General features: G+C 39.4%; 1 protein-coding gene across 1 annotated transcript in view; it reads right to left on the reverse strand.

The window, feature by feature from the left end:
* The window catches only part of SEMA3D (semaphorin 3D), a 244,665-nt gene that overhangs the window by 205,278 nt on the left and 11,833 nt on the right, over positions 1 to 27,554 (reverse strand). The gene's annotated exons all lie outside the window — the stretch shown is intronic.

Raw genomic sequence — 27,554 nt, forward strand, 5'->3', positions numbered from 1 at the left:
CCGCACACTGTTACACAATCTTTTCAGAACCTCTAAATAGAAAACTACAGTCGGACCTGGTGGAATGGACTGTAAATGCACTAGGGTCGACATTTTTGTCCATTGGGAAGAGGTTTGTCATCAATCAACATTTCACCTGGTGTGTCTTAAAGCTTTATCATCTTTATCTTTAATAGAGTCATGCAAGAACTATTTGTCTTGCACGTGGATGAGAATTAATCAATATGTAGAGATGTTCATTTATAAAACATAAAATACTGTGAAAATGGAATACATTCTTATTATTATTTGAATTAAATGACACAACAGTTCTATGACATCAATATAGAAAATGGTATCATAAGTATTATTTATCTCTGGATCACTTCAGTAGTGGGCCAGAACTGGCTTGTGCTGGTTTGTACAGGCTCATGCGAGATGATTTTTCATTTTCAGCAATTCTTTTTCCTACTCGCATCACTTTGTTGTTTTGGGGTGCCATAGATTTGTCTCTAGCTCATAGCAACCCTACACACAACAGAACGAAATGCTGGATGGTCCTATGCCAGCCACACAATTGCTACTCTTCCTGAGTGCATTGAAGGAGCTACTATGCCAATCTATCTCGTTAAGGGCCTTCCTCTCTTTCACTCCCCACCCCACCCCCACCCCCTACTTTACCAAACATGACCTCTTTCTCCAGGGGACTGGTCTCTCCTGACAATACGTTCAAAGTATGTCAGATAAAGTCCTGTCATCCTTGCCTCTAAGGAGCATTCTGGCCTTACTTCTTCAATAGAGATCAGTTGGTCCTTTTAGCAGTCCATGGTACCTTCAATATTTTTTCTCCAGCACCACAATTCAAATGAATAGATTTTTCTAAGGTCTTCCTTATTCCGTGTTGTACGTTCATATGCATGTGATGCCACGGAGAATACTGTGGCTTGGGTCAGGCGCACCTCAGTCCTCAGAGTAACATCCTTGCTCTTCAATGCTCTGCAGAGACCTTGTGCAGCAGATTTACCTGATGCGATATGTCTTTTGATCTCGTGACTGCTGCTTCCATGAGCACTGACTGGGAATCTAAGTAAGACAAGATCCATGACAACTTCAACCTTTTCTCCATTTTTCATCATGTCACCTATTGGTCCAGTTGTGAGGACTGTGGTTTTCCTTGCATGGAGTTGTGATCCATACTGAAGGCTACAATCCTTGATCTTCACCAGCAAGTGCTTCAAGTCCCCCTGACGTTCAGCAAGGATGGCTGTGCTATCTGCATATTGCAGGTTAATAAACCTTCCTGCAGTCCTGAAGCCACGTTCTTCTTCTTTTACTACATTGTTTAAAATCAGGAAAGGTGTGTGTCAGGGTTGTATACTCACACATTACTTATTCAAACCATATGCTGAGCAATCATCATAAAAGCTGTAAGAAGAATAATGTGGCATTTCACCTTTTTGGACAGGAGAAAATCACTCTTACACTTGATTTTTTCCCATCGCGCTGACCTGCTGTCCTTATAAGCTGTGCTCAACATCAGAACAGTTTCTGCAGCATTTTTCCTGAGCAGCAAAGCAAATTTCGCAGCTACACGCTGTTCTCTTACATCGGTCGTCATAAAAAAAGAGGTTCAATTGAAACTGCTTTCACAAAAAAATTCACTGTGACCAGAGAGAACCTTCCTAGGGTTGCACTGACTCAGAATGATTTGCTTACTGCACACCTAGTGGGAGTCACAAGTACTACAAAAGTTCCACTCCACCCAGCCCAATTCTGGGATTTGGGGGTACCTCTTCATCTACAAGAAGAATGTTCCTTAGATTAAAAAAAAAATCAAGATATACCTCTTGAAGCATGTGAATTATGGTGTTGATGAAGAAAGTGAAAGTATCGTGGACTGCCAAAAAGAACCAACAAATCCGTCTAGAAAGGGTTCAGCAAGACTGTCCCTTAGAAGCAAGGATGGCCAGACTCTACATACTTTGGACATGTTACCAGGAGAAACCAGTCCCTGGAAAAGGACGTCATGCTTGGTAAAGTGAAGGGGCAGAGAAAAAACAGGGAGATCCTCAACAAGCTGGATGGACCCATTGGTGCAATGATGGGCTGGGCTCTTCAATGATTGTGAGGAGGGTGCAGGACTGAGCGGTGCTTCGTTCCCTTGTACATAGGATCCCTGAGTCGGAATCGACTCGATGGCACAGAACAGCAACTGGGGTGCAATGGATTACTCCTCGTGGCTCTTTTAGTTATAGTCTTTGCAAGTCGCCCCAAAAGTCTGGATCACTCACTCTCATGGAGTCATTTCCAAGCCACAGAGACCCTTTAACATAGGGTAGAATGGCCTCTCCGCGCTGCTGAGACAGTAACTCTTTTATGAGATTAGAAAGCCTCATCTCTCTCCCCTAAATTGGTCTCAAACTGCAGACCTTAAGGTTAACAGGCCCATGCATAACTACTACACCACCAAGGGTAGATAGTACTATACAAATGTGAGATGCTTGTGGCCAACGGAGAAGGTTGGAAAGCTTGTTAAAAAATGGAATTAAGGCACATGACACGTTTTGTGGGATTGGACCATACAAAGTGTACGGAAGCCTAACAAAGGGATTGATTAGTTTTGTCTTTCTGCTAAGCTTAAAATGAGCCATCTGAAGAGTGGAAGGGATCTCACTAATGTTAAAAAAGAGCAAGTGGAAAGAATCCATTAGACCTGATAACCCCACAGTTCAACCCAGAGGGGAGAGGAACACACTAGTAGTGTCAGCAGACAGAAGCAGCAAAAGCACAGGGCAGAGCCTTGGGACTCCTGGCCCAGGGAGCAGAAAAACCGAATGGCTTCCAGCATGAACTTTACTGGTGGAATCAAGTACCTTTCAATACTTACTGGCAGAGCTAAAAGAACTGAAATATTTTCTTAAGCAAAGCAGGCACTAGGCTGTGTGATCAAAGGATGGAGAGAGGCTTCCCTGCAGCCATGAATGGAAATGGGCTATCCTGATTAAAGAACTGCTCGGAAGTGTTCCTGAACATGAATTGGATCCTATACTTCTAAAATGAATCTCACAAACAAGACTGTTGTCTAGGATTTCTGTGTGGGTTTTGCAACAAACTATCAAGTTCAGTTGGGGAAAGAGCCATGAGAGGGGCAGTTGGTGTTAGAAGCGCTAAAACATTGGAGGGTGGAGGCATGTTTAACCACTGCCTCACAGGAACCCGCTTAGGGCGAATGATGCTCATCTTCATTTTCCTCTCATTTCGTCAAGTGGGAGCTTTGATGGCATAGTGGTTATACATTAGGCTGCTAAGCCCAAGCTCAACAGTTTAAAACTACTAGTCACTCCAGGGTAGAAGGAGGGGGCTTTCTACTCCTATTTAAAGAGTCCCAGTCTCGGAAACCCACAGGGGCATTTCTGCCCTGTCCTAGAGGGTCACTGTGAGTTGGGATCACTCAATGGCACTGAGTTTGTGGATTTTTTTTTCTTATCACATTAGAGGGGGTCAGATACTATTTTTACATCTGATTACCCACCTCTTTCTTTTTCTCTTTCTGTCTGTCTAGATAAAGAGTTAACAAGTATATCCTGAGTGGTTTAAAATCAGGAGAGGGGTGAGTCTGGATTATATCCTTTCACCATACTTAATCAATCTGTATGTTGGGCAAATAATCTGAGAATTTAGACATTATTAATAACATCACCAGGATGGATGGAAGATGCATTAAGAACCTTTGACAAGCTAACATAATGAAAACAAAGAATATTTCAAAGATTTGCTGATGAAAATCCAAAACCACACATTATACCTAAGGATGGATTATGCCAAAATTTAGACACAACAAAAATCTTCACAACTGTATGTATGAATAAGCAATATCATGACAGATGGAAAAAATATCGAAGTTGTCAAGGTTTTCCTCTTCCTTGAATGTACAATCAATGTCCATGAAAGCATAAGTCAAGAAATCAGATGCCGTATGATGATGGGCAAATCTGCTGCAAGAGGCCTCTTGGAAATGTAAAGAAGCGAAGATGTCACTTTGAAGATGGACGATCACCTTATCTAAGCCGTGTTATTCAGTCATGCATGTGCACCTGAAAGACGGACGGTAACTAAATAACATGTATGCATTTTAATTATGATGCTGGCAATATTGAAAAGTACCATGGACTTCCAAAAATTAAAAACGCCTTGGAAATACACCTCCTTAGAAGCCAAGATGGCGAGACTTTCCATGGCCTTTGGACAAGTTTTCAGGAGAGACACGTTCCTGGACATGGGCATCATGCTTGGTCGAGGGTCATCAAAGAAGAGAGAGAGAGAGACCATGAGCTGGATTCCCGCAGTGGCTACAACCATGGATTGAAGCAGAGCTATGAGGATGGTGCAGGCTTGGACAGTGTTTCCTTATCTGTACACAGGGTCTCTGTGAGTCAGAAACAACTCCAATGCATTTAACAATAACAACCGCACATGTCTTTGATTTTGTGACCTATAGAAACAATGTTTAATAACAACCATGTACCTATGGATAACTTGGGATCTACTCAATTAAAAAATAGTTTAAGAAAAATACTTTAGTCATTTTCAGTTCTCATAGCATGAGCCTCTCACAGGCTGTATTTGATTTTCATGCTTAAAGATGCATGACTTTTTCATATAACGTAACCTCTAAATACCAGCCAATTCCTGCATCTGTTGCTAAAGGGAACAAACGATGACTTGACACCATGCAGAAAGAAGAACTTTCATCGCTGGACTTCATTAAGAGTCTCGATTTCCACCCTTAATGTGGTATGTAAATGCTTGGAGTATAACTTTTTTTTAATTAAAAGAGCATTTGATTGGGGACTCTTACAACTCTTATAGCAATCCATACACAGTTGTATCAGGCATATTTGTACATACGTTGCCATCATTATTTTCTAGACATTTACTTTCTATTGAGCCCTTGGTATCAGCTCCTTTGTTGTAAATTTTTTTTAATCATTTTATTAGGGGCTCATACAACTCTTATCACAATCCATACATACATCAGTTGTGTAAAGCACATTTGTACATTCATTGCCCTCATCATTCTCAAAACATTTGCTCTCCACTTAAGGCCCTGGCATCAGCTCATTTCCCCCTCCCTCCCCACCGCCCTTTCCCTCATGAACCCTTGATAATTTATAAATTATTATTTTGTCATATCTTACACTGTCCGATGTCTCCCTTCACCCACTTTTCTGTTGTCAATCCCCCAGGGAAGAGGTTATATGTAGATCTTTGCCATCGGTTCCCCATTTTCACCCCACCCTCCCTCCACCCTCCCAGTATCGCCACTCTCACCAGTGGTCCTGAAGGGATCATCTGTCCTGAATTCCCTGTGTTTCCAGTTCCTATCTGTACAAGTGTACATCCTGTGGTCTAACCAGATTTGTAAGGTAGAATTGGGATCATGATAGTGGGGGGAGGCAGGGAGGAAGCATTTAGGAACTAGAGGAAAGTTGTATATTTCATCGTTGCTACACTGTACCCTGACTGGCTTGTCTCCTCCCCGCGACCCTTTCATAAGGGGATGTCCAATTGCCTACAAATGGGCTTTCTGTCTCCACTTCGTACTCCCCCTTATTCAAAATGATATATTTTTTGTCCTGATGATGCCTGAAACCTGATCCTCTTGACACCGTGATCGCACAGGCTGGTGTGCTTCGTTCATGTGGGCTTTGTTGCTTCTGAGTTAGATGACCACTTGTTTACCTTCAAGCCTTTAAGATTCCAGATGCTATATCCAGGCAGCATTAGCTTTCTTCACCACATTTGCTTATGCACCCACTTTGTCTTCAGCAATTGTGTCAGGAAGGTGAGCATCATGAAATGCCATTTAATAGAACAAAGTATTCTTGCATTGAGGGAGTACTTGAATGGAGGTCCAAAGTCCATCCACTACCTTAATACTGAACCTATACATATATACACATAGATCTATTTGCTGTGGAGTATAACTTATTCATTACAGTATGGGCTTTTTCAGGACAAATTTGAATGCAATCTTAACTTTAAATATTGACTTTAGACCCTAGAACCTGTATAATGTCTCATTCTGTTGTGCATAATTTGCTTGTGAGAAGTAAATAAAATATGGCCCTGGCCCTTTACTAGAGGAGAGAGAATCTGCATCGAGAAGAAAAAAAACATACAGAGAGCTAGATTTCAGACAGAATGTGAGTTCTATTCAAGAGGTACAAAATATGAATGGAACAGTGAAAAAAACTATTACTTCTCTAGTGAGATGAAATGGAAGTGGATCAGAATCAAAGAAAATTTCATAGTGGGAACGCTGAGGGTTGAAAATGGGTATTATTTAAAGAGATATGTAGGGATGAGACGAGAAAGGAGCTGAAGAAATAAATACTTTCCAGTGGCTTACAAAGGCACAAACTAAGCTGTTAAATTTGAGCACAACCCAATGGTGCCAGCTAAGGGAGTTAGACTAGATTCTGCCATCACTTGGGGACGGTGAACAGTGCCATTCTGGCTGGCCAGTCAGGAGAAAATCTTGTCCCACTCATAACAAAGAACCAACAGAAGAATTTGTTTAAATTATTCTCATCCCTCCAGTACAAAATCAGAGCTGTTAACCATGAAGAGACTCATTTAAGGAGAGAGGAAAAGATTTAAAATTGTCTTTAAAATGCATACAACATACAGGGAGATGATTGGTACAACTGTACCCTAAATTAACTCGGAAGCCTCTAGTCTCAAGGAAGTCAAGGACAGGCACAAAAGCATGGGTTTTCGGCTCCTAGCTCCAATTTAAGAACAGTTAGTTTTCATATCATGCTCCACATGCACCCTTAGGAAGGGATACAGAAGATATGGGTGCTTTAACAAAGTGCGGTAAATAAATTAGATTGCACCTGGCTATCAGATAAAATAGCTTTTGGGGTCTTAAAGGTTTGTTCCCAAACAAATAGCCATCTAAGTGAGAAGTCAACTAGGCCCACATGGAAGAAGCACACCAACATCCATAACCCAAGGATTGTAACTCATGTAATCAGAACTCGAAGAAGTCTAAATTGTGAGATTCTGCTTTGCAGAAGGCTGTGGCTGACAGTGGAAGACCAAAATGCATTTTTGAGATCGATACAGGAAATAAGCTTCTTGATTTCCTTCTCTCCATAATGGAGGAATTGGAAGAAACGGGTTACTAAATGGAGTGCATTCGAGAGATACTACAGAACATCAATATGAGAAATCTGACTTAAATGGTTAAAACCTGGTCAGTCGATCCCCCCACCCCCACCCCGTACTGCATATTGGCCTGATCTGGTATTCAACACTCTCTGTGGGCTTTTGTTCATTTTGGGGTTTATCTCAGGTGTATTTTGTCACTTGGGGTGACCTGCTTGAATAGTTGCTATTTGTTCGTCTGGTTTTCAGTATGTGAAACCCAGGATTGATGAACCTCTGGAGATGGCAAATAGAATCTTGTTTCTGGGGGATACAGTGGGGGGTGATAAAAGGGAGGTGATGTCAAGGAGTTCAAGCAGAAGAGAATGTTTGGAAACTGATTGTGGCAGCCAACGTACAATACTGCTTGTTGTGGTTGAACTAAGGAACGATGGGAGACCTGTATTAGCTCCCAATAAAATGGCTTTGGAAAAGAATAAAATAAAATGCACATAGCTCAAATAACAAAGGTCATGTTCTCAAAAACAGTCCCTAAAATGGGGGGGGGGGGGGAGATGGAATGAGATAAAGATGCCAATCTATTTCCTATATTTATTCATATATATTTTTATAACTGTACTTACATATAATACAGAGAAGACTGATGACAGAGCTATGGCAGCTGCTCGCCAAAAGGTTGGCAGTTGAAACCTAACTGCAGCTCCAAAGGACAAAGTGGCAACAGGTTGCTTCTCTAGCAACTGACCGGCTTACGACCCCTGTGGGGCAGTTCTGTAGGGCTGTGGTAAATGCAAGTTGACTCAACAGCAGTAGATTTTTAAATGTTATGTAATATGTAGTTCAGATGTTATAACAGATATTATCCTAAAAGTCATTACATACGATATGTGTTATAGATTCACAAACTTTAGTGGCACATATTGCCTTCCTATCATAAAATTATATGAAAATATATCTGCTATATATTATATTTTGCTCAAATTATATTTTCTATGCGGTTTGAAATTGTGGAATGCAATACTCTTTTTATTTTTATTTTTAATGCAATACTTTTAACCAAGATAAGTGTTCTGGAATGTACTTTATTAAGTTGGTTAGGACATATGATTAGCAAAAACAGGAATATTAAATATTAAAATAGTTCAGGCAAAAGATCATGAAAGTTTGAGTCAAGGTGTTTGGCAATGAGAAGGAAAAGAAGAAAAATTTTATGAAAACAGGTTGAAATAACAAGAAATAGGAAACAAGGGAAACTGGTCAAATTAGTTGTTGTTATGTGCCATCGAGTCAGGCTTTAACTCATAGTGACTCCACATACAACAATGCGAAACACTGCCAGTTCTGGGCCATCCTCACAGCTGTCCCTCTGACCAAGCCAACTGTGGCAGCCACTGAGCCAATCCATCTCCTTGGGGACATTCCTCTTTGTCAGTGCCCCTCTACTTTACTACTAAGCATGATGTCTTTCTCTAGGGACTGGTTTCTCCCCACAACATATCCAAAGAATGTAAGACTAAATCTCACCACCCTTTCCTCTAAGGAGCACCCAGGAATACTTCTTCCAAGGCCTATTGGTTTGTCCTTTGAGCCATCTATGGTATTTACAATATTCTTCTCCAACATCACAATTCAAATGCAACCATTCTTCTCAAACCTTCCTTATTCAATGTCCAACATTCACATGCACGTGAGACAATTGAAAATACCGTGGCTTGGGTCAAGTGCACCTAAGTCCTCAGAATAACATGTGTGCTTTGCAATACTCTAAAGAGGTCTTAAAAAGCAGATTTACCTAAAGCAACTCATTTTGACCTGTAAACTACTGCTTCCATGAGCATCGATTGTGGATGCAAATAAGGCAAAATCCTTGACAACTTCAACTTTGCTTCATTTATCATGACGTCACCTATGGGTCCAGTCGTGAGGATATTAGTCTTTACCTTGAGTTGTAACCCATACTGATCACTGAAATCCTTACACTTCATTATCAAGTACAAGTCCTCATCGTTTTCAGAAGCAAAGTTGTTTCACATACATTAACTCAGGCTGTTAATCAGCCTTCCTCCAGTCCTGATGCCACATTCTTCTTCACATAAGCAAGCTTCTCTAATGATTTGCTCAGTCGACAGATTGAACAAGCATGGTGAGAGGATATGGTCCTGACACACACCTTCCTGATTTTAAACCACGCAGTAATCCCTTGATCTGTTGTCACAACTGCCTCCTGATCCATGTCCAGGTTCCTCATGAGCACAATGAAGTGTTCTGGAGTTTTCATTCTTTTCAAGGTTATCCATAGTTTGCTATGATCCACACAGTTGAATGCCTTGACATAGTAAAAAAACACAAGTAAACATATTCCTAATATCCTCTGCTTTCAGCTAAGATCCATCCGACATCAGGAATGGTATCACTGTTCCACATCCTCTTTTTATTCCTGGGGGAATCTCTGGAAGTTCCCTGTAGAGGTACTGCTGCAACCTCTGGATGATCTTCAGCACAGTTTTCCTTGCATGTGATATCAATAGTACTGTTCTATGGTTTGAGCATTCTGTTGAGTCACCTTTCTTTGGAATGGGCACAAATACCGAATCTACTCATGTGTAAGCTGAGTTTCAGCATATTTTTAATGCAGTTTTTGTGGTAAAATTAGGTGCCTCGGCTGATATTTTGGTTGCCTTATACTCGAGTATATATGGTATACATCTCTCCTAGTCAGTCAGCATAGACAAAAACATGCTTCATCAGCTTGCTGAAACATTTCAATTGGTAATCCCTCAACTCATGGACCCGTCTTTTTGGCTGATTATTTCAGTGCACCTTGAACTTCTTCCTTCAGTACTATCGGTTCTTGCTCATATGCTACCTCCTGAAATGGTGGACTGTCCACTAGTTTTTTGTTTCAGTGATTCTGTATTGTTTCCATCTTCTTTGGAAGCTTCCTGTATCATTCAATGTTTTCCCCATAGAATCTTTCGATTGCACAGCCTGAGGCTTCCATTTTGTGCGAAGTTCTCTCGATGTAAGTGATGGTGTAAGTGATGGTGTAAGCTCTCTCGGTGTAAGTGATGGTGTAAGCTCTCTCAGTGTAAGTGATGGTGTAAGCTCTCTCAGTGTAAGTGATGGTGTAAGTGATGGTGTAAGCTCTCTCGGTGTAAGTGATGGTGTAAGCTCTCTCAGTGTAAGTGATGGTGTAAGCTCTCTCAGTGTAAGTGATGTGTAAGCTCTCTCAGTGTAAGTGATGGTGTAAGTGATGGTGTAAGTGATGGTGTAAGCTCTCTCAGTGTAAGTGATGGTGAGCCCGTTTTTCCTTTTTGGTTTTCTAACTCTAGGTCTCTGTACATTTCATTAAAATATTTGACTTTGTCTTCTCAAGGTCCTCTTTGAAATTTTTTATTCAGCTTCTTTGCTTCATTATTTCTTCCATTTCCCTTAGAAACTCTATGATTAAGAACAAGTTTCAGAGTCATTTTTGAAATCCATTTTGATCTTTTATTTCTTTAGTCAATAGTATTTATTCAGAGCTTAGAGATGGCCAGATACTAACTTAACTTCTGTACACATCTAACTCATTTGACTTTCATAATCACCTATTAGCTAACTATTCTTTTTAACTTATTTCAAAGATGTTGAAGCTGAGGAATAGAGAGAAAGACTAAGGATCCGAACAGGCAAGTGACAAAGCACGGATGAACAACGCAGCTGAACTGGACCAGAGTCAGAACCAGATGATGTGCAACACTGGGTTTCAAGAGGTTAAGAAAGGTATTAAACAAGCAAACGCACGCCTGCTGTTGTGCTTTATGTAGTTATTTTGTGTGTTAAAGCCTGGAAGAGTGTAAAAGTGGATAACGAAAAGAGAATTGGCAGTTTGGTGAAGTATGCCATATCTTTTGTGGCAAGGTGGCTTAAAATAGAAAGCAAACTAATCAGAGTGATTGTCTGAGTAATATAAACTTAAGCATTATAAGCATGAATGTAAATTTTTATAAATTGTCAACAATTGGCTAAAACAAAATTCTACAACCAACAACAAAAAGTGAGTTGAGATAAATAGCCACCAGCCAATGGATGCTGAAACAGCAGGTATTTTATGAGACAAAGATGAATAAACAGCCATCTGGAGACAATAAAGGCAAACTGGCTTATGTATCCTTATGTCGGCGACGACGTCACCTCCATCAAGAGTCAGGAGATGAGGTGAAGCACAACTGTATAATTGCCTGAAACGTTTGAAATGTGGGATCTGGAGGCATGTGATGGATACACAGAGAATATGGAAGAGTTCGAGATGAAGCGATCCCATTAGAGGTAAGACTTCACCAAGAAGGAGCAACAGAAAGGAGAGCGCTAGAAGACTGGGAAAACGTTATTATGAGTCCACATTTTGACTTCTGCATGGAATCATTTTCTAAGTTGCTCACTCTCTCATTGTAGTCCCTTGTATATATCTTAGTAGGAATGTAAATTTTTTTCTTAACTTGCTTCTATTTATTATTTATTTATGTTTTTTATAATATCACAGAAAAATCCTTGGAAAGCATTATAAGCACTCCGATTCTACTTTGATAGAGAATCAAAAGACCACATAAGAGAGTGTATTTTCACCAACTTATCAATTCATTGTATATAATGCTTTGATATAAGTGTGTGTGTGTGTGTGTGTGTGTGTGTGTGTGTGTGTGTAAAATTGGGGAAATTTGTATTGCAGGAAGGATGGAATTTCCCTCTACAGGAAGATACTGCTGAAAGATGCAGTGCAATAAATAAATACATGAATTAAAAGAAAAATAAGACTGCACATCTGCTTCCTGATAGTAGTTTGATGAATACATTGGGAAATGTTTCTTTCGCTTTCTATTATTAAAGGTGACAACATCAAGAAAACATGAGGTTGTGCAAAACTGTTCTCTCTTGTTCTTTGTTCACACCCGGATGAAACGTGGGAAGCCACACATTTTTAGATAACTCTATACCTCCAGCAAAATGCTTTCAACAAATGTCAGTGGCTGCATTCTATATCATCAACATGAATATTTTGATGAGGACACTTATTTTCAACTGAGCTTTAAAAATCATAGAGCTTTTATAATGGCATAATAGCATTATAATAGCATTATTTTTTTTCACTATAATCTTATGACTGAAGTAGGTTAACCAAGCTGAAATTCTGAAAAAAATAAAACCAGAAGATAAACATTTTGGGGGAAATCTATATCTGCCTGTATAATCTGTCCATTATTTAACTTCTTTACAGGATGGGGTAATTAATTAAACAACTGTCTCAAAATAGTTTTTCTCTCTTCTATAGTCTATTCAGAACAAATTATTCAAGGAATAATTAACAGTGAACATTCTTTAATGATTTTTAGCTATGTGAATGAGTTATAGAATGTGCCTGGGTATATTACCCCCAAAGAAAATCTACCCCTGGTTTCGCTCTTTGGAATCAGGAAGTGACCCAAGAACTTATGGAAACCAGCAATTTAGGTCAGAGTGTAAACACAAACAGAAAAGAAAAAGGGAAAAAAAGAATGTACATTGAATACTTTACATTTTCCATGTTGCCCAAAAGAATCTTCTTGAATTTCCTAAGGCATCACACAGTATATGGTACATGTTTCTATACAAGAATCTCTAATTCCTTTAACAGGCTTTTTTACTGAGTGTCTGTCATATAACTTTGACATCATAGTGGTAAAGAGATGAGCAAGATAGACATATTGCTGCCCTCCCAGAACTTACATTGTAATGAATTATACTCATACCATTAGGAAATAGGTAACTTGAGATGATGAGTGTTAAAACAGAGAGTAGTGGCAAGTGTACATCACCTTGTGTTGTTCTGTTATACCTTGCCATAAAAACTGCTTTACATAGTTAATACGATTTTTCCTGTTGCCCCATCCTCTGATATTTTTCCTATTGAAATGAAAAAAGACACCTGAGCAAAGTTTTATTGCTATTTTATGTCTATTGTGCAGTGTGTATGTATATATATATATATGTATATATATATGTATATGTGTGTGTATATACCTTAGAGTATATAGATAAATATTTGGATGTATATACATTAAATTATATATATGTATTTATGTATGTTTATGTACATGGATATTAGTGAAGATTTCAGCAGAACAGAATCCTTGGAGCATTAGACAATAAAATTATTTTTGTGCTTGTTAATGTTCCAAGTAGTCATCACCTTGCCTTGCCTTGCCTTGCAAGAAATGTCAGCCATTTTGGTAGGCACATAATATTCCTTTTATAAATCCATTTTGACATCAGTATGAAGCCATATGCTTATCCTTTTAGAAGTGCGAAGATCCGTTTTAATTGAAGTTTTGGGTTTCTGAGTACATTATACATACTATCATGTAGCTACTGACCATGTATTTTTCAAGATGCAGCCATCCTACTTGGGAACACGTAGAACTGTCTGGAAATACAATATATATGCTAGTTCATTTTTATGTTAAGTTGGCTGAGCTAGGATTTCCAGTGACTTGGCAGTTAATACTTAGTTATCTCCTATGGCCTAACACAATGTAATCACAGTTGATCGGTTGTAAAAAGATTAAGGTGGATGTAACACCCTTACTGATGTTACAGTTCTGAAATAATCAATTGAAAGGAAGTTTCCTCAGCTTTTGCCTGCTTCCAATATAGGGAAACACTGTGGAGAAGGTGGGTTATTTTTTGAATTTTTCTGCATCCAAAATCCTGCATCTGGCTCATTAGCTTCTGGCTTTTAGAACTTGAGCCAATGGCCTACCATATTGCCTGCTGATCTTGGGAGTCATCAGCAGCCTGCCATCTAACTCGTCAATCTTGGATTCATGCACCTCTGGAGCCTTGATCTGCTGACCTTGAGTTCATCCTCCTTTGAAGTCAGCTGCCTGTAGTTTGCCTACTGACCTTAATTCATCTGTCCCCATGGCTACTCAAATCAGGAGAAGCCGCCAGTCTGGCCCATTAACTTGGAATCGACCGATACTGCCTACTTCTTAACCTGTGTGAGCCATTTTCTTGATATAAATCTGTCTCTCGCTCTCTTTCATACACACACACACCCACATACACACACACTAATACAAGCAAACAAGTGAACAGGTGACAGATATATATGCATATCTGTATGTCTGTCACTCTTCCCAAGTGAACCCAGACAAAACAATATAGACGATCTTCTTTCATGTTTGAGGACAGAAGAGAAGAAAAGAACAGAGGAAGAGTTAAAAGAGAAAAAGGATAAAGGGAAGAAAAATCTCATTATTTACTTCTTCCCTGTTGGAAATAGAACTAGAGATTCAGTCAGGGTTCCTTAAATCCATGGAATACATTAAATGTATAAGCCAAACTACACAAAAGAATGTTGTGTCTATTGATTTTTATTTGGGGTAATTTACAGATAGATATTCTGACATGTGATAGTTTATCAGGCTTCCATTCTGATTACTTACAAGGCTGTAATTAAGAAAAGCAAATGAATGGAAAAACCAACAAACAGAATTACTCATATACTACTTAGCAATATGCACTTGGTTGGAGATAGTTGAAAATTTTGTGTTAGATATTAGCAAATTCAGTGTTTGTACACTGTAAAATTGAACTTTAGGAATGCTTACTTTAAGTAGATTATTTTCAGACACTATTTTGTCACTCTAAACATTTTTTTATCCCCTCCCCTAAATATTTTTTTAATGTAGATTGTCTAAGGCCCAAGAAGGTTGATACTAAGAATGTGAAATTGAGTACTTAGAATACTTCCAGTTTTTAGCTAAATGGTATATGAGTTCATAATAGCAGATAATATTTCAATTTTAATTAAATATTGCTTTGATTATTTTAGTTGTCTCAGATTAAAGGATAACTACTTTAGCAACAATAAAACTCGGGAGGTAATCTACATCAGGCTGGAGTCGAACCTAACTGCACACCCTATAGGTGGGAAGATATAATTTGTTCTAATGTGACCTATGGATGCAGTTTCATTTCAAAAAGTATAACATTTCAAAAATATAACAAGCATGAGGGAATCTGAAGGTTAACACAGATATTCGTAGAAGACTAAAACAGTTCTAAGTCAGTATGAGTATAAAGTTCCAATTATGAAACTAAAGTTTTGAATATGCAATAGGTCAAAGTCATGAACCATATAAACAAAAGAAAATTAAATTCTGATATACTAGTCTTTTAAATTAATATTATAATTTACCTAGTACTTGTTTCTATTATGTAGTACAGTCTTTATTATATCCATGAAAATACTCTCCTGGTCTCCATAAAAATAATCATTAGGCTCATCTTCCTAAACTCTACTAAAAAAAGCAAAAATTATTATCTACCCAATGATCAATTGTCCTGAACTAGGGCTTGCCTAAAAAATAATGAAGCAAACCCCACATGGAAGAAGCAAACCAGCCTGTGTGATCACGAGGTACCCACGAGACCAGGAAACAGGAATCAGAAGACCCCGGACAAAAAACATATTGCTGAGAATGAGGGGGGTTGGAGGGTCCCAAAACCCATCTGTAGGCAATGTGACATACCCCCACAGAAGGGATGAGTCAACCAGGGTTCACTAAAGCACAGATGAAACACAATATTCCTCTGATTCCTTGAGGCTTCCTCAGCCCCCACTAACATGACCATGACCCCAGCCCTGCCTTTCACTGTGGGCTAGACCAGAGCATGTACACAGGTACAGATAAGAGATACAAGCTCAGGACACACGGAATCCAGGAAGAGGAATGGGAGAAGCCATACCAGGAGGAGAGGGAGAAGGTGGGGAGGGACGGGTCCATGGCAATGAAGGACACATAACCACACCCCACACCCCAGGGGGAGGAACAGCAGAAACTGGGGGGGAAGGGAGACAGTGGTTGGTTAAGACATGAAATTAATAAGAGTTTATAATTTATCAAGGGGTCCCAAGGGAGCGGAGAGAAGCTGATACCAAGGGCTCAAACAGAAAGTAAAAATTTAGAAAATAATGGTGGCAACATATGTACAAATACGCTTGAAACAATTGATGCATATCCATACAAGATATAAGAGCTGTAAGAGCCGCCAATAAAATGATCTTTTAAGTAAAAAAAAAAATCGTGAAGCAGAATGATCCAGATCAGGAAAGAAAACAGTAATTTACATATGTTTTTCATTTAGATATTAGAAAGAATTAGGAATGTGAATGAGTCCGTGAAGAACGTCTTTAGAGAAAAAAGCACAGAAGCTTAGACAAAGCGTATTTAGTGGGAGGAGATGAGTGCATGGGCAAAAAGAAAAAGTCAGAAAAAAACCCAGGGATGATAGGTGCTTCCATATAACAATCTGACTGATAACTTCAGAATTATCTCACTGCCCTAACCTGGTCCACGGACCTGGACCAAATATTGGCATGTTGATATAAATCACCTTCTTTTTGGTGACCCTGAAACACACATTCCCAGCATCCTGGTCCCCATAAGTAGCAATTTACAAATATCCATTAAAAAAAAAAAGCTTTCCCCTAAAAGTACGTAGAAACATAATATAAATGTTGTCTTTTTGTTAAAGTCCCTCCAAGAGGAAAAGCAGCATATTTACAAATATTCAATGAAGTAATGCTAAATCCAAAAGGAATAAGAATAGATTTAAAAAAAAATAAAACATGTACTATATAATACAAGATTAAACTAAAATGAACCTTAAGCTGGGCTGATTCCTTGGTTTTTACTTTAAAATCATTTCCATCTTGTAGTTCACTGTAAATTTTGTTTCCTTCAAAATTCATAGCATAGAAAACGTCCTTTAAAATTCATAGCATAGAAAAAACGTCATGTACTAAAGATAGATAGATAAATAGAAATCTATGACTATATCTACATCTACTTTCCACACATAACGAGAAAATAATCATTCTTGCTACCATAAATAATAAAAAAAGAATGTGAGGGGACTTCAAAAATTTCATGGGAAAATCCCTATTCTTTTGTGTTACCACCTTTCTGTGAACTTCAGGAAGACCCCTTGTAGTTAACCACCCTACAATAGTCATTGTGGAAAAGCCATAGGGTTTATAATTATTTAGAAAGTATTTTAATAGAATTCTATTTATTGTAGCTCTAAAACATTGGACTGCCATTGATATGTCAAAGCAAATTTAAAAATCCACAGCAACTGAATGAATTGCAACTCAAAGCAATCCAAGACTGCAGCTCATTATGGAAACAGTCAGCCTCATCTTTTTCCCTTGGTGTGGTTATTGGGTTGGAACTGGTGACCTTGCAGTTAGCAGTCCAATGCATATCCCACAGTGCCACCCTGGAGATCTGGGTTAATAAATTATTAGTAGTACAGAGTATATGGCTAAATGGCCATAATAAAAAATGGGCAGTTATGGAAACAGGCTAATCTGAAATAATATTGAAGAGGGGATTAGAAAAAGATTTTCCCATAAACTATGGAGAGCATTACTCACTTTCACTTCCACTTGCTAAGAACCTGAACTGACCTTAAGTTGAAATTCTGGGAAGTATCATTGATTAACATATTTACTGGTTCTATTGAGTTATATTCCCGAAAACCTGCCAGGTAAGTGGGACAGAGACTCTTTGCACATTAGATGAGGTAGACTGATGCCGACTTCACTCTGGACTCGTCACAAACTTTCTTCTTCAGAGTCAGCACCGTTTCCTTTAAACAACTTAGTTCCCAAAGTGCCAAACTGCACTTTCCTACGGGGTCCTCTGAAGTCCCCGAATGAGGGAGTAAAGATCAAGTGCTTCCTCATGGCTAGACAGCTCAAGTAGGGGAATTTCAGCCTGGTATTCTGGCTCTCTAGAACAGTTTTTGTCCCTGGACATGAGCGCGTACTGTAAGAAAAGGCTGCTGGGCCAAGTTCTGGATTTTCAAGTGGGTAAACAATGAATTATATTGGTTTATTTTTCTTCTCTATTTTGTCAAGGTGACTGAACAGAATATTGTGAAACCTCAGGAAAGTGAGAACACTGTATAAGAGGTCCTAAGAGCAATGACTAGGGAAAGGAGAAGGGCAAGGCAGTGATGGAAGGAAGTAAGGGGTGGGGAAGGGGTCTGTAGGACAGGAGGCCCAAGACATGGGACGCTGCTGGACAAATTGGTGTGCTTTGGGATGAGGCGCTGTAATAAGAAAACATACATTGTTAAAAATCCAGTCGTAGCTGACTGGAAGAACATGAGTCTGAAAAATAGAGTACACAACAATACGAACTTTCAACTTTCTTTTTAATTTCTATAACCCGATTTTTCTTCTGTGATAAGTAATATTGAGGGTTCTTCTGCCCTGACTTTTCAGTCATATGCCATGATTTGTTGTCGGGTGTCTCCAAATGATTTCTCTGAATACACATATGCAAGAGGAGGGGGAGTTCATAGTCAATCCTCATATGTCATCTGTATAGCTGTAAACACACATGAAGATCATCCATGAACTATCCTTTGAATTGTGGAAATTTAACAGGTAATAGTAGCAATAGAACGGTTTACTTATAGGTGACCTGGAATCTGACCTATGTGCAAGGTGTGTCACCTGTGAAGGGACAAAACAAAAACACTGTTCTTACAGTGTGCCCTGCAGTAAGTACACTATGTTCCTTATTCATCCAATTGTTCTTCAAAATACCTTTTAAGGTTAGTACTTTCATGGATCCCAAATTAGCAGATGGGAAACTGAGATGTAGAAAGATTGAATGATTTGTCTGAATCACTAACACCAGACCCCAGTGGTCTGCTGTCACGGGCATTCATCTTTAACCATTGCACCACATCCCAACCCACACATTCAAGGCCCAGTTCAAAGCCCTCTGGAACTTTCCATTACCCAAGTGAATGACCGCCTTTTTAACTAAAGCATGGAACAACCTGGACTCGCCGGGGGGTGAGTTAAGGCTTGTCAACAACTGGGGCTCAAGAGAGAAATGAGAGTTGGAGATCACACTCTGGGCATAATCTCCATATAAATAAACGTCAGAAGTTAAGCTAGAAGGTGACACAATTACAACGTTGTAGAGAGAAATGACAACTACTAAGAAAATAAACTGTTGTTTCTTTGAACTTTGAAATAATAAGGCTATGTAATTTAACCCATAATACCAACGATTTCATCATTTTTATTGACCTTGTCTACTGCAGGGAAGCAGTTGTGCCTGGTCATGTGTATTTCATCAGCGACCCCATACTGCGCAGCCACATCCGGGTGTCCATAACTATGTATGAATTCAGGTAAAAATGAATGAGGAAGTACAGTTAGGAGGGCGTCGGCAGTTGTATGAATTTTAGAGGAAGATTATGTGTGAAATAACCTGGGAGTGAAAGAATTACAGACCCAAAGAAGTCACCAGAGCGACTTAGATAATTGATTCTGAAATTTCAAGTATACAGAGGTTGGACCTTTTAAATGCAAGACTTGGTGAAATGCACAGAGCATAAGCAAAAATGTCTTCATCTTTGAGAAACCTAGTCCTGTGGCACTGTACAAAACAAACGGTTAGTAGAGAGGAATTTTATTCTGTAAGTGACAAATAGTCATGAATCGCGGGCAAAGCACTTCTCCAGGAGAGATTTAGTGAAGGCATGTGGGGAGAAAAAGACAGCTGAGGTTGGAGGCCAGGAGAGGGGTGGGCAAGAAAGGGAAGACACAACCACTCCATGAGCAAGGAGGTAAACCACCACAGCCCAAGCCCGCGAGGAAAGAGTACAGGCCCATAGGCCCACGGCACTGGTGCTGACTTGTTCTATTGATTTGGTGATTTTACAAATGCTGGTCTTCACTCCTTGAAATACATTATCTGGTTAAAGCATACACACACACACACACACACACACATACAACACACACTTTTCAACACTAACTGCATGCAAGAGCAAAGAAAGGAGAGTCATAACTCCGTTTCTGATGATCAGACATAACCCAGGATTGCAAATATACAAAATGGTAAGTGCAGGCTCTCTGTGAGATGATGCTCTAGGACTGCTAGATACTAGATTCAAGCAGATCTGAATACACTTGTTATTTTTAATAAGCCTGGAGTGAAAGTACACAGGATATGAAATGACTGCTCACAGTATACTAATAACTCTTGAAAGATGAACCAAAGGACCATTTTTGTGGCAGATGAAAAGACATGTGACAATGACACAATCAAAGGAGGGCTCCGAACAGCCGGCACACAGAGGCTGGGGGGCAGGGAGGGGTGAGGAATCTTGCAATATCTGGACCCAAGCGCTCTGAAGGTTTATTGAGTGCACATGTGTAAGCACAGCATTCCTTTTCTATGCAACTTATTCCTGCCAAAAACTTGCCCTTTTTAAACCCGAACAATGAGTGCTCTCTGCCAAACCTCATCACAGCGCAGTCTAAGACAACAATCCCCACAGCTCTGCGAAACGCAAACCAAGCCAAAGAAAGAAAAATGTTAGTCCATCATCTGTGTATCTAGTATGAATGCCGTGAATGGCTACTTTACAGGTGAGAAAAGTCTTAAGTTCAAAGGTACTCCAATTTCTTTAGGGGCGGTGATTTCCCATTCGTGAAGCACAGATAGCTTAGCTGAAACCATTTCATTCTGCAACTGATTTCTCAGGAAGGAGGATCTTATCACTCTGTTTTAAAAACCTGCTGAGACAGCGCACTAATTAGACTATGGGATGGGAATGCATGACTTGCAAGTTAGAAGGGAGTAGGGCCCAAACAGTGCATTTTTATTTGAAACTATGCCATGGATAGAATTCATATTACACATTGCACTCATATTCAGTGAGTTTCACAATATAAAAATCCCAACCTGAAAAGTAGATAAAATTTAAGATACAGTTATTTTCATTTTCAAATAATTTTTAAAGTGACATTTGTTATGGGCTTAATGTTACCCTCCCCCCATTTTTTATAAATCATGACCCTCAAAGGATTTGTTCATTATGTTAATGAGATCATCAAGGTAGGTGCACATATATGTGATTCAATAATTTTGTTGTTGCTGAGAATGTGCCCGGCAAAATATATAGCAATCCAACAGCTTACACATATGCCTTTTGGTGAACTTCTCCCAGTTGTACACTCTGACCGTCCTCTATCAGTGATTTAAGCCAATCATTTTTGACTTCTATATATGAAAAACAACAGATTAGGTAAAGAAGCCGGCTTGGATAAATGGGGGGAGATGGTTGCCACGTCACTGAAGATCACAAAGGGACCAAGGGTTGGAAGCCGGGACCCTCGCTTCAGACTTCTGAACTGTTAGAAATATTAACTTCAATAACTGCTTAAGAGTTAATGAACTTTTGTTCATTAAGCCATCCATCCAGTTGTCATTGAACTATGATATAAGTACTAAGAAATGAAGGCAGTATCCTGCTTATAATTAAGTATGTGTAAAATATCCACTACTTGAAAATACAATGATAGGAAACAAAAACAGAGGGAAGCAATACGATAGTCTATGCTAAAGCATCAACTGCATATATCTCTATTATGCAGTCTAGATGTGCATTTTTGAAGTTTTTAGTGAGAATATTAAAGTACTTTATGCCTCTTTTTGATTGAGTTAATTTATCACAGGCAGCATCTCTATTTTTTTCCTTTCTCTCATTTCTTTTCTATCACATAAATGAAAATCATGAATCTCAGATTGTAATGAGAGCCTAGAATATATTAGTTCCATTGATCTGAGATTTTTTCAGACACTTTTATTGTTTTAGGACCTTTAGTGAGATATCACCCCACAAAAGGCCTTTAATCACATATTCTGTGATTAGGTCTTATGTCTTTCCCCCTGGAAGATGTTGAAATATGCTTTTTTTGGGCTCTATGACTCACACACACTAAAAACAGAAAGAAAAAATGTGCATGCCTAAAATTTTCACCAATTGCCACAAGTAGAACAAAAATTCAGCAGAAATTCCAGTTAACTTTAAAGCACATTGTTGTGGTTTTTAAGTGCAATAGAGCCAGTTTTGACTTCTAGTGACCCTGTGTACAACAGAATAAAACCACTACTGCTCCTGCTCCAGCCTCAGAATTGTTGCTGTCTTTAGGCAGTTGTCACGGTCACCTAGCTGGGTTTCTCTTTCTCTGACCCTGTCTTTTACCAAGTCGTATGTCCTTCTTCAAGGACTGGTCCCTCCTGGTGAGCTGTCCAAAGTATGTGAGGCAGTCTGACATGCTCTCTTCTAAGCAGAATGCTCGCTGTACGTCTTCCAACACCATTATTTTGTTTATTCTTCTGGCAGTCTTTAGTCCGCGTAACTCTCTTGGCCAACACAATAATTCAAAGACATTAATTCTTTGGGATTCCTCTTGCTTGTCAGGCTTTTGCATGCGTGTGTGGCGATTCAAAATATCATGGCTTGAGTCAGTCTCACCTGACTTTTAACAAAGAGCCAGAAAATTGTTAAATAACTATCAATATGAGGCAACAACTAAGACATCAGAATTTATAAAAAGTTAACTATCAGGACCTTTGGTCCAACTGAAAAGGGAACTCACCGATGGACAGCAGAATGCAATTTGAAAAGTAATGCAGCGATGTTGTATACAAAGAAGAGGGAATGCAATATTTGAAAACATACATGCAGAGAGAGCACTGACATTTTGGAGCTCAATAAATAATCATCTAAAATCTAACTTAATAGGCTAAAGGAGAGAAGGCAGCTGGCATTTCTTGCTCAGTTCCCTTTGGCTGGAACACACCTAAGCATCAGCTTCTTAGAGCACTGTTGTTTTTCCTTTGAGGAGCAGAGATGAGGGGGTGGCAGGCAGGTCAAAATAATAATGATGTGTTTCCTATAAATATAATGTTTTATGCGATTTAATCTTTTAAATATGCAATGCACTAAATGTCATTCAGACTCAAAGAAGGGAAAAAATGAGTAATTAGTCATCTAGTCACTTTGGCAAAAACTGGAAGCATAGTCATTCCCTCGAACTGACAACATCTGGTATTGATAAAGAATCTTGTCAATACCAATAAACAGCAGAGACAGAGTAGTAAAATATGTATTGCTTTCCCAATTTAACCTTTAAGATACATTTCAAAGACATGACTTTCTCTGCATCTGAGACTAGTATTAGTATAATGGTGATCTGGATTTTTTTAATATAGGTAGTCCCAATTTAGGAAGTGTACAAGGTGTAAGGAAATGAATTGCCACCTTTTGGGGGGTGGAGAGGAAGTGGAGAAAAATCCCAGTGTTAGTAAGATGGTAAGTCAAAAAGCATTGCTACAAAATCATAGACTATAATACTTAATAATAATATCAGTTTGTGAAACAATTGATTCCCAAATCACATTCTTTGGAAATACTCCTTGGTTTTTGACAATAAAAAGAAGGGGATGGGGACAAGCAGGGTGCAGGGTTCCCAGCAGCGTTCTCAGACAGCAGGCTGCGCTGCCCGCACACACCCGGCACGTCCATTTCCGCAATGGGGAAAGCAAACAGACACGGCCTTTTCCACATCAAGCCGGCTTTCCATTTTCTAAAACGTCTTCATACGAAGCCTCTGCGATCACTTGTCTTCCAAGAAACTGTATCAAGATGACTCCTTTAGGGAACCTCTTACAATGATCGACTTACAACCCCCACCCCCACCCCACCTGCCCAAGGGGGGCAAACAACAGAAATACGGGTGAAGTGAGACCACAGACGGTGTAAAATATGAAAACAAATATAATTTATAAATTATCAAGGGTTCATGATGATGGGAGGGAGGGAGGGAGGGGGGAAAAGAGGAGCTGATACCAAGAACTCAAGTAGAATGAAAATGTTTTCAAAATGATGGCAACATATGTGCAAATGTGCTTGATACAATTGATACATGGATTGTTATCAGAGCTCTTAAGAACCTCCGATAAAATGATTTGTTAAAATAAAAAGATACTCCCCCCTTAGGTTATCATTGTTGTGAGGCGACAGCCACTCAGTTCCAACCACAGTGAGCCTATGCAGCATGGAAGGGGCACTGCCGAGGCCAGCACTCTCTTCACAACTGGTCTTAGACCTGAGCCCATTGTTGCAGCCACTGTGTCAATCCAACTCCACAAGGATCTTCCTCTTTTTCACTGCCCCCTAATCCACAAAGCATGATGTCCTTCTCTAGGGACTGGTTTTTCCTCACATGCCCGAAGTATGTAATACAGAGTCTCACCATCCTTGCCTCTAAGGAGCACTCTGCAGAACTTCTTCCAAGGCAGACTGGTTTGTTCTTTTGGCAGTCCATGGTGCTTTCAGTCCTCTTCTCCAGCACCACAGGCATCCACTCTTCTTCAATCTTCCGTATTCAGGGTCCCACATTCACATGCATTTTAAAATACCATGGCTTGGGTCAAGTGCACCTTAGTCCTCAGAGTAACATCCTTACTTTTCAATACGCTAAAGAGGTCTTCAGTAAGAGAATTATCTAATGCAATTACCTTTTGATCTCTTGACTGCTGCTTCCATGAGCATTGATTGTGCCTGATGGAATAAGACAAAATCCTTGATAATTTCAACTTTCCTCCATGATGTTACCTATTGGTTCAGTTGTGAGGACTTTGGTCTTTACATTGAGTTGTAACCCATACTGACTGCTGAAATCCTTGACCTTTATCAGCAAGTGCAACAAGTACTCTTCATACTCAGCAAGCGAGGTTGTGTAATCAGCATACCTCAGGCAGTTAATAAGCCTTCCTCCAATCCTAATACCACCTTCTTCTTCATATAATAACAATTTCTCTGAGGGTTTGCTCAGTATTCAGATTAAATAAGTATGGTGAAAGGATACTGCCCTTATGCACACCTTTCCTGATTTTATATCATGAGGTATTCCCTTGTTCTCTTCACAAAACTGCCTTTTGAAACATACACGCTCAGCATGAGCACAATGAAATATCTTAAATCCTCATTTATTTCAAGGTCATCCATAGTTTATGATTAATGCAGTTGAATGCTTTGGCATAGTCAAGGAAACACAAGTAAAAACCTTCCTGATATTCTCTGCTTTCAGCCCAAATCCATCTGAGATCAGCAACGATATTCCTTGGTGCACATCCTCTTCTGAATCCAGCCTCTCCCTCTGGAAGTTCCCTATCAATGTATTGCTGTAACCATTGTTGGAGGGTCTTCAGCAACATTTCACTTGCATGTGATATCATTCTATACTTTGAGCATTCTGTTGAGTCACCTTTTTGGAACGTAATTTCCATGTCTTCTATTTGTTTTTTTAATCATTTTATTAGGGGCTCATACAACTCTTATCACAATCCATACATACATCAATTGTGTAAAGCACATTTGTACATTCATTGCCCTCATCATTCTCAAAACAGTTGCTCTCTACTTAAGCCGCTGGCATCAGCTCCTCATTTTTTCCCCTCCCTTCCTGCTTTCCCCTCCCTCGTGTCTTCTATTTGGAAAAGCTCTTGTGTATACTCACTCTGACATACTTTCATGTCAACTTGATAAATAAGTGTAGGGGTGGAGTTCAGCCTACCAATCAGGTCACAGCCTGATGATGCCTCCTTGTGGATGTGGCCTTCTCATGAGGATTCTGGGAATTTTCTCTTTCTCCCTGGAAGTGGGCCACATTCTCTCTCTCTCCTTCTCCTTCCAATTGACAACCCATGTGGAGCCATGCTGAAACCTGTGACAACCCTACGATGCTTCCATCACCATTGGATCCACAAGACTTTGGACCCACTGTCCTGTGATCATCCTGCATTCTGCATCATTGCATGTGATTGTGTGAGTCTGAAGAGAGATTTTTGGACAAGTATCAGACGTATGGGCTAATATCAGACTTAAGGACTTGATCTGGACTGGGCTGGGGTGTTTTCTTGGTACACAATTACTCTTTAATATAAAACTCTTTCTTATACATATATGAGGGTCTCTGAATTTGTTTTATTCAATCTGGTCTTACACGGTCACCTTTGGCATTGTTGAAAAAAATTGTACTTGGTATATACAAGTGGTTAGTCTTTCAAAATGCTATTACACAGTTTGCGGATTAGTTTCTAGCACCAAAACCATATTTTTCAATTATTGTTCCTCTGTTTCCAACTTTTGCATTCCAGTTGCCAATAATTACCAATACAACTTGATTGCATGTTTGATCAGTTTCCAACTGAAGATTTTGGTTGAATTCTTCAATTTCTTCATCTCTAGCATTTGTAGTTGGTGAATAAATTTGAACAATAATTGTCCTGATTAGATTTCCTTGAAGTTGGATAGATAAAACCCTATCACAGACAGCACTATACTTCAATATTGGCTTGAAATGTCCCTTTTGACAGTGAATGCAAAGTCATTCCTCTTTATTGTGTTGTTCCAAGCATAGTAAATTATGTGATTTTTTAATTCAAAATGTCCAACACTTTCCCTTTCAGCTCCCTAAATGCATAGGACGTCAATCTTTATGGGTTCCATTTAATTTCTGATGACTCCAAATTTTCCTAGATTTACATGTACTTTGCATATTCCAAGTTCCAACCATTAGCACATTGTTGCAGAGCTATCTCCTTACCTAAGACTGTGCCCCATCAGCAAATGAGGATCCCAAAGGCTCCAATACCAAGTTCATGACCACAAGCTTTACCCAACTGAGGTCACCCTGATTAGCTCTCCTTTGAGAAAGTTGCTCCTGCTTCGTCATATTGTGTGTGCCCTCTGACCTGAAAGGCCCCTCCCATGGCACGAGCTCGGACAATGCTGCTTCCATTCATCTGGCCTTCGATAATTGGCAATGTTTTGAAGCTCTGCATAAGGCTTTCAGTGGCTCCTTGCTCTGAAGAAGGCCCTGGGATCCTTTGTTGTCTGTTCTCAGTCTAGACGCTCCACTGAATCCTGTTCCCTTTGGGTGGCCCTGCTGGCATTGGAAATCCCAGTGACATAGCTTCCAGCATCACAGCAGCACATGAGCCACCACAGTAGGACAAACTGACAGAAAGCAAGGTAGATCCCATTAGGAGTCTCCCCAAAATAGTCACCTTAGTTTCTCAGCTGACCTCTCTGGCTTAACTGACCCCTTGAAAGCCACTCTCATGGTTGGATATCGTGTGAAGTTTCTCCTCGACCCCCTCTTTCTTTCAGGCACCCTGATAAGACCAAGCCAAGTGTATCACTGAGAAAACGTGTCTACAGTGATCCACTGATTACAGGCACATACTTAAAAACATTTTATGTGGAATAAACTTATGCATGTATGAAGTAGAATCCTAGTAGCTATATGTTTTGAATTTTCAAAAGTTATATGTAATTACTACATATAACTTGCAACATTAAATTTGTTGGTGGTAAAAGATCTGTAAATTTATGTGTAATATTTCAACCCCAATAAAAATGAATATTCAATTTATAAAAGTTAATAATAATAAAAAAATGTACTAAACTGGTATCAGAAA

The sequence above is a fragment of the Echinops telfairi genome, unplaced genomic scaffold (genome assembly GCF_000313985.2).
Source record: "Echinops telfairi isolate 266 unplaced genomic scaffold, ASM31398v2 ScPeMD7_23;HRSCAF=83, whole genome shotgun sequence".
NCBI classification, from domain to species: domain Eukaryota; kingdom Metazoa; phylum Chordata; class Mammalia; order Afrosoricida; family Tenrecidae; genus Echinops; species Echinops telfairi.